Genomic DNA, 7,906 nt, shown 5'->3' with positions numbered 1-7,906 from the left:
GAGTATGGATCAAGGTTGTTTTGGGGGAACAGAAGGCAGGAGTTCTGGCTTCTGTAGTTACTTCTCCACTGAGCATGGGTGGTGGTGCACCTGATTGAGCACACATGTTGCAATGTGCAAAGACCCAGGTTCAAGCCCCCAGTCTCCACCTGCAGGGTGAAAGCTTTTTGAGTGGTGAATCAAGCCTGCAGGGGTCTTTCTGTCTCTCTCCTCTTTTTTAAAAAAATTTTTTTATTATCTTTTTTAAAAATATTTTTAATATTTTATTTATTTATTTCCTTTTGTTGCCCTTGTTGTTTTATTGTTGCAGTTGTTATTGTTGTCGTCATTGTTGGATAGGACAGAGAGAAATAGAGAGAGGAGGGGAAGACAGAGAGGGGGAGAGAAAGACAGACACCTGCAGACCTGCTTCACCGCCTGTGAAGCGACTCCCCTGCAGGTGGGGAGCTGGGGGCTCGAACCAGAATCCTTACGCCGGTCCTTGGGCTTTGCACCACGTGCATTCAACCCGCTGCGCTACCGCCCAGCTCCCTATTATCTTTTATTTATTTGATAGAGACAGCCAGAAATTGAGAGGAAGGAGGTGATCAAGAGGGAGAGAGACAGACACCTCTAGCACTTCACCACCTGTGAAGCTTTCCTCCTGCAGATAGGGACCAGGGGCTCAAACCCAGGCCATTGTGCACTGTAACAGGTGCACTCAACCAGATGCACCACCACTCAGCCCCTTCTCTCTCCCTCTCTATCACCCTTTTCCTGCTTGAGTTTTGGCTGGCTCTATCCAATATATAAATAAAGATAATATAAACAAACAAAACACCAGAAATTGAAAGGGGAGAAGGGGAAAGAAAACATCTGCAAACCTGCTTCACTGCTCATAAAGCTTCTTGCCTGAAGGTGGGGAGCGGAGGCTTGAACCAGGTCCTGGTGCATGGTAGTCCCTGTGATTAACCAGTTGTTCCATAACCTGGCCCCTAACATTGGATTTCTAAGAAAGAATATCAATAGTGCAAATTACATGTCAAACATTATTAGCATATTGTTTTAAATTTGTGGATAATATATTACATATATAATATATAATTCAGTTGTTGATGTTGGGAAAAGCCTATTAGAAAAAAAGACTCCAATGGATTAAAAAAATCTAGATGTGAAAAAGATTACTACATGTATCTTAAAAGAAGGTACATCATACATCATGTTTAAAATATTTGATAGGGAGAGTGTTTATATGGGAACAAAAGACAAAATTGTATCAGAATTTTAAATGCATGGAAGTTCAAATGTTATAAAGAAAATTAAAGAGTGGGAGAGATAGCATTTGGTTATGCAAACAATTTCAATCCGAGTATTCAATGCAACAGGTTCAATTTCTGACACCACAATAACTAGAGCTGAGCAGTAGTCTGGTTAGGAAAAAGAAAGAAAGAAAAGAAAAGAAAAGAAATCTGATAAAAAAAAAATTCGTGGCTTATATAACAAAATTTTGAAATAAATATAAAAGATGCCTAGGACAGGGAGTGGATGACATGATGGTTATGCAAAGAGATTTTCATGCCTGGTGTTCCAAAGTCCCAGGTTTAATCTATAAATAAAATTTAAAAAAGCCTAAAAGCAAGAAGGGAAAGGTAAACTACCTTTTTACCTTTATCCAGAGAGGAGGAACATGTTCTCTTCCTAAGGGAAGAGATGGATGGATTGTGGGTTCTATAATCACAGGCAGATTATGGGAGCAAAGCATACAAACTTCATTTGACCTTAATATTGTCACGTGCACATGAAGACTTTCACCTATAAGAAATGAAAGTACAAAGAAGCAAGTAGGGCCCAGGGAGATGTGCAGTGGTAGGACACAGCCTTCCGTGCCTGAAATCCCAGAGGCCTACGTTCAAACTCCAGTACTACCAGTAAACCAGAGCTGAGCAATGCTTGGTACTCTTCTCTCTGATGAAATTTAAGCCTTTTTTAAAATTATTATTATTTTAAAGAAGAAAATAGGCTTGTATATCATTTAAAAGATAAATTACAAAGACATGTCAAGATAGTAAAAAGGAATTTGGACTAGTGTCAGTAAATCGCAGGAAAATGACTGGGAAGTATTTAGGGAAACAAAGATAAGAATTATTTTTGTAGGGGGCCAGGTGGTAGTGTAGCTGGTTAAGTGCATATGGTGTGAAGCACAACGACCAGCACAGGACCCAGGTTTGAACCTCCAGTTCCCCAACTGCGTGAGGTGGTGGTGTGGGGGTAGCTTCATATTCGGTGGAGCAGGTCTGCAGGTGTCTATCTTTCCCCCTCTCTGTCTTCCCCTCCTCTCTCCATTTCTCTCTGTCGTGTCCAACAACAACAACAGCAATAATAACAATAACAACAAAAACAAGGGCAACAACAATGGAAAAAATGGCCTCCAGGAGCAGTGGATTTGTAGTGCAGGCACTGAGCCCCAGCAGTAACCCTGGAGATAAACAAAAAAAAGAATTGTTTTTGTAGACTTGTTTATGCTTATAAATAAGGTTACCTGTGTCTTAGGAAGCAGATGACTAGCCCCCAATTTCTGAATCTTTCTAGAATATTTGAAATAAAGAACATCCCTTTTGCTAAAGACAGGAGGAGGCACACACATGAAAGATAATTACTATTAGAGTAAATTCTTTGTTTCTTAGTCTTTTCTCCAGAAAGTCACCTTCAACCCCCCAGCATCAGCTCTCCTTCCTCTTCTTTGGCCAAATAATAATAATAACAATAATAATAATAAATAAGATTATTTTGTGTATCTACTTCATTGCTTCACAGACCAGTGGGGATTATTGGTAACAATAACAATTATCACAGACCTCTAAGGTTTAATTGCAATTTAATGGTTTCTTCACTTGAGAATGCAGATAATGGTTATGCAAAGAGACTCTCATGTCTCGATCCTTGCGTGGGTCCTTGCGCTTCGCACCTTGTGTGCTTAGCTGGATGTACTGCTGCACCACCCCCCCACGTCTTTTAAATTTCATAAGGTGGATTATATGCCTTCTCTGCCCAACACATTCAACAGTTTTTCTTTCTCCTTCCAAGTAAAAGTAAAGCCCTCTCTTTTTGATTTAGGTCCTGTATATAGTGATTCAAAATGAAAACTGCTGCCTTATAGAAAAGATTATCACAAACATTAAATGATACTGCTTTATAAAATATCAGTCAGTCAGTTTTGTATCTATAAGCAAAGTCTTTAAAATATATATTTTATTTGGGCCAGGCAGTGGCACAGCTGGTTAAGCACACACAGTGCGCAAGGACCCAGGTTCAAGCCCCTGGTCCCCACCTGCAGGGGGAAAGCTTCACAAGTGGTAAAGCAGGACTGCAAGTGTCTCTGTCACTCTCCCTCTCTGTCTCCCTGTCCCCTCCCAATTTCTCTCTATCCAATAATAAATAAGTAAATAAAACAAACATTTTTTTAAAAGTTAAAATATATTTTATTTATTTATTTGAATGGGAGAGTTAGAGTGACCAGTGCACTGCTCAGCTCTGGTTTATGACGGTGCTGGGGCTTGAACCTGGAACCTCCGATGTTCAGGCATAGAAGTCTTTTGCATAACCATTATGCAGTCTCCCTGACTGGCTGTAAGCAGATTCTTTTTAGCATCCCTGATTATGTGTAATGTATATTTTCAGAATTTTTCACTAAATGGATTCTTTCGTTACTAATGAGTTGAATACTATCTTTCACATGTGTTCACTTTATTTCATATTGGAACATTGTTTTCTTTTTAAACATTATATTTCAGCAGTTGGGCAGCTAATGTTTTGATTATTTTATTTCAACAGTTCGTAGTAAAGAAAAGCTCAAACAGGTTACTAAGTTTGTAAACCAGAATTACACAGAAACAGTGATAATAATATTGAGATAAGTAGAACATTTTGGACATAATTACTAGAGTTTTTTTCATACAGTATTTAACATTTTCTGTAGTAAAAGTCTCCTTTACACAGGTGAACTTTTTCCCCCTTTTGTTGCCCTTGTAGCCTTGTTGTGGTTATTATTGTTGTTGATGTCATTGTTGGATAGGACAGAGAAATGGAGAGAGGAGGGGAAGACAGAGAGGGGAGAGAAAGACAGACACCTGCAGACCTGCTTCACCGCTTGTGAAGCGACTTCTCTACAGGTGGGGAGCCGGGGGCTTGAACCCGGATCCTTACGCCAGTCCTTGCGCTTTGTGCCACGTGCGCTTAATCTGCTGCGCTACAGCCCGACCCCCGTGAACTTCTTTTAAACCCTGCCTTCCTTGAATGGCTGTATTAATTTTTTTTTTATTATCATTGTTTATTTTTCAGATAGAGACAGCCAGAAATTGAGAAGGAAAGAGAGATAGAAAGGAAGAGAGACACTTGCAGCACTACTTCACTTCTCCCAAAGCTTATCCCCTGAAGGTGGAGACTGGGGGCTTGAACCCTAGTCCTTGTGCATTGTAGCATGTGTGCTCAACCAGGTGCACCACCACCATGCCCCACTGACCATGTTTTTTAATCCACAAAGAGAAAAAAAAAAATTTAGAGATGTCATGAAAAAAAAAGAAGATAAAAGTCATTATTTTTAATGCATATAGAAAGTGTGTTGTATTATTCACTTATTTTTTTCTAGAGACAGCCTGGAATTGAGAGGGGAGTGCGAGACAGAGAGGGAGAGAGACAGAAAGACACCCGCAGACCTGCTTCACCGCTCACAAAGCTTTCCCCTGAAGATGGGGATCAGGGCTTGAACCTAGGACCTTGTGCATTGTAATGTGTGCACTCAATCAGCTGCACCACTGCCTGGCCCCCATTTTTATTTTTAATTGTGGTAAAATACACAATATACGATTTACTACTGTGCCTATTTTTAAAAGTACAGCGCTAGGACCCGAAAGATAATCATCTAGATAATGTTCTTGCTTTGACATGGACTCCATCTAGGATCACTCCCCACAGCACTGAGGGAAGCTTTGGTGCTGTGGTGACTCTCTCTCTCTCTCTCTCTTTCTCTCTCTCTCTCTACCTGAAAAAGTCAGCTCTGAGAAGTGAAGCAAAAATGACAAACAAAAAGTAGAACTCTGTGGCACTGAGCACATGTGCACTGTGGTGCAGTCACCACCCCTGAGGCCCAGAATTTCCTCATCCCAATTGAAACTTTGTGCCCATTAAGCACTAACTCCTCACCTCAGTCCTTGGCAATCCCCACTCCTCTGATTCTCTGACTTTTCCGATTACCATATATAAATTGGCTCATTCAGTAACTGGCTTATTTCACTGAACATGTGTTGAAGATGTAGAGAAATTGGAACCCCTGTGGTCTACTGGTGGGAATGTAAAACAGTGCAGTTACTACAAAAAACAACATGGCAGCTACTGAAAAAATTAAAAATAGATCATCCAGCAACTCCAGTTCTCAGTGTTCACCCAAAAGACTTGAAAGAAGAGTTATTGTGGCATCTATGTTCATAGCAGCATTATTTAAAATACTCAGAAGGTGGAAACAAAACAAGTGTCAACGGACGGATGGATGGAAGGAGGGAAGGATGGATGGATGCGTGGATAGATGGACAAAATGTGGTCTGTGCAGACAATGGGATGTTATTCAGTCATAATGAAGGGATTTGGGATACGAACTAAAACAGGGAGGACTCTTTACAATCTATTTTATCAGCATCACTGGGGGAAGGGGGAGGATGGGATGGGACAGTCTTTTGGTGGTGGGAATGGTGTTTATGTACACTCCTATATAAAAAAAAATCCAACTATTTTATCTGTGTCTTTTCCTATGCAGTCTCCTTCGGATCCTAAAAATCCTGGAAAGTTGCATGAAACAATCCCTATCCATGAGTGGCCCGGTCACTCTGATTTATCAATAAAGGATACAAATGTACCACAACCTAGACACAATAATATATGCTTTGCCTAGACTGGAGTTGTTTCATCTGTAGTTTTCTTTTTCCCTTCCTTCCTTCCTTCCTTCCTTCCTTCCTTCCTTCCTTCCTTCTCTCTCTCACCCTCTCTCTCTTTTCTTTCTTTCTTTCTTCCTTCCTTTCTTTCTTTCTTCCTTCCTTCCTTCCTTCCTTCCTTCCTTCCTTTCCTTTCCTTTCCTTTCCTTTCCCTTCCTTCCTTCCTTCCTTCCTTCCTTCCTTCCTTCCTTTCTTTCTTTCTTTCTTTCTTTCTCTCTTTCTTTTCCTTTTGCCTCCAGGGTTACTGCTGGGGCTCACTGCCTGCACCATGAATCCATTGCTCCTGGAGGCCATTTTTCTCCACCCTTTTGTTGCTGTAGCCTTGTTGTGGTTATTATTGTTGTTGTTAATGTCCGTCATTGTTGGACAGGACAGAGAGAAATGGAGAGAGGAGGGGGAGGACAGAGAAGGGGTGAGAAAGACACCTGCAGACCTGCTTCACTGCCTGTGAAGGGACTCTCCTGTAGGTGGGGAGCCCAGGGCTCCTTAAGAACAAGGTTCCTTACGCTGCTGGTCCTTGAGCTTCACGACACGTCTGCTACCGCTGTGCTACCGCCCGACCCTCTCTTTCTCTCTCTCTCTCTCTCTCTCTCTCTCTCTCTCTCTCTCTCTCTCTTTTAGCCAGAGTACTGCTCAGTTCTGGCTGATGTTTGTGCAGGGAATTGATTGGCCATGGGGCTTTACAGCCTCAAGCATAGAGTCTTTTGCATGATCATTTTGCTATCTATTCCTCTGCCCTCTCCTCTGTAGTTTTCTTTCTTTAGAATTAATGAATAGGGAGCCAGGTGGTGGTGCATTTGGTTAAGTGCACAGATTACCATGCTTGAGGCCCCAGGGTTCAGATCCCCTGTTCCTCACCTGCAGGGGGGTTGTTTCATGAACAATGAAGTGACTTTCTCTTCCTTTCTGTCATTCTCTTTCCCTCTCTTCCTCTCCCCTCTCAATTTCTTGTCTTGAAAAAAAAAAATGGCTGCCTGGAGCTGTGGATTCTAGTGCTGACACCAAGCCCCAGCAATAACCCTGCTGGAAATTATTTTTAAAAACTCAGAAGTAGTAATTTGGTAGTTGAAGTTAGAGTTTATACAATTAAAGTAATACTACATATTTTCAAGAGCTTCTTGCTAGTGAATTCACAAGGAAACAAAAACATTGCCATCTAGTGGTTTAAAGAAATTCATTAAAATAATTTTCTCAGTAAATTTCGTTTATATTTTAATATGGTCTTACGTTTAAAAACATGTTTATATAGACTTGTTTATATACTTATTCTTTTTTTAAAAAAATAATTTATTTCTTTATTGGGGAATTAATGTTTTACATTCAACAGTAAATACAATAGTTTGTACATGCATAACATTCCCCAGATTCCCATTTAACAATACAACCCCCACTATGTCATTCATGATCTTTCATGGACCTGTATTCTCCCCACCCACCCACCCACCCCAAAGTCTTTTACTTTGGTGTAATACTCCAATTCCATTTCAGGTTCGACTTGTGTTTTCTTTTCTAATCTTGTTTTTCAGCTTCGGCCTGAGAGTGAGATCATCCCATATTCATCCTTCAGTTTCTGACTTATTTCACTCAACATGATTTTTTCAAGGTCCATCCAAGATCGGCTGAAAACAGTAAAGTCACCATTTTTTACAGCTGAGTAGTATTCCATTGTGTATATATACCACAACTTGCTCAGCCACTCATCTGTTGTTGGACACCTGGGTTGCTTCCAGGTTTTGGCTATTACAAATTGTGCTGCCAAGAACATATGTGTACACAGATCTTTTTGAATGGATGTGTTGGGTTCCTTAGGATATATCCCCAGGAGGGGAATTGCAGGGTCATAGGGTAGGTCCATTTCTAGCCTTCTGAGAGTTCTCCAGACTGTTCTCCACAGAGGTTGGACCAATTGACATTCCCACCAGCAGTGCAGGAGGGTTCCTTTGACC

Source organism: Erinaceus europaeus, chromosome 11 (genome assembly GCF_950295315.1).
Source record: "Erinaceus europaeus chromosome 11, mEriEur2.1, whole genome shotgun sequence".
NCBI lineage: Eukaryota > Metazoa > Chordata > Mammalia > Eulipotyphla > Erinaceidae > Erinaceus > Erinaceus europaeus.
The sequence above is the reverse complement of the archived record's forward strand: the minus strand, read 5'-3'. Positions refer to the sequence as shown.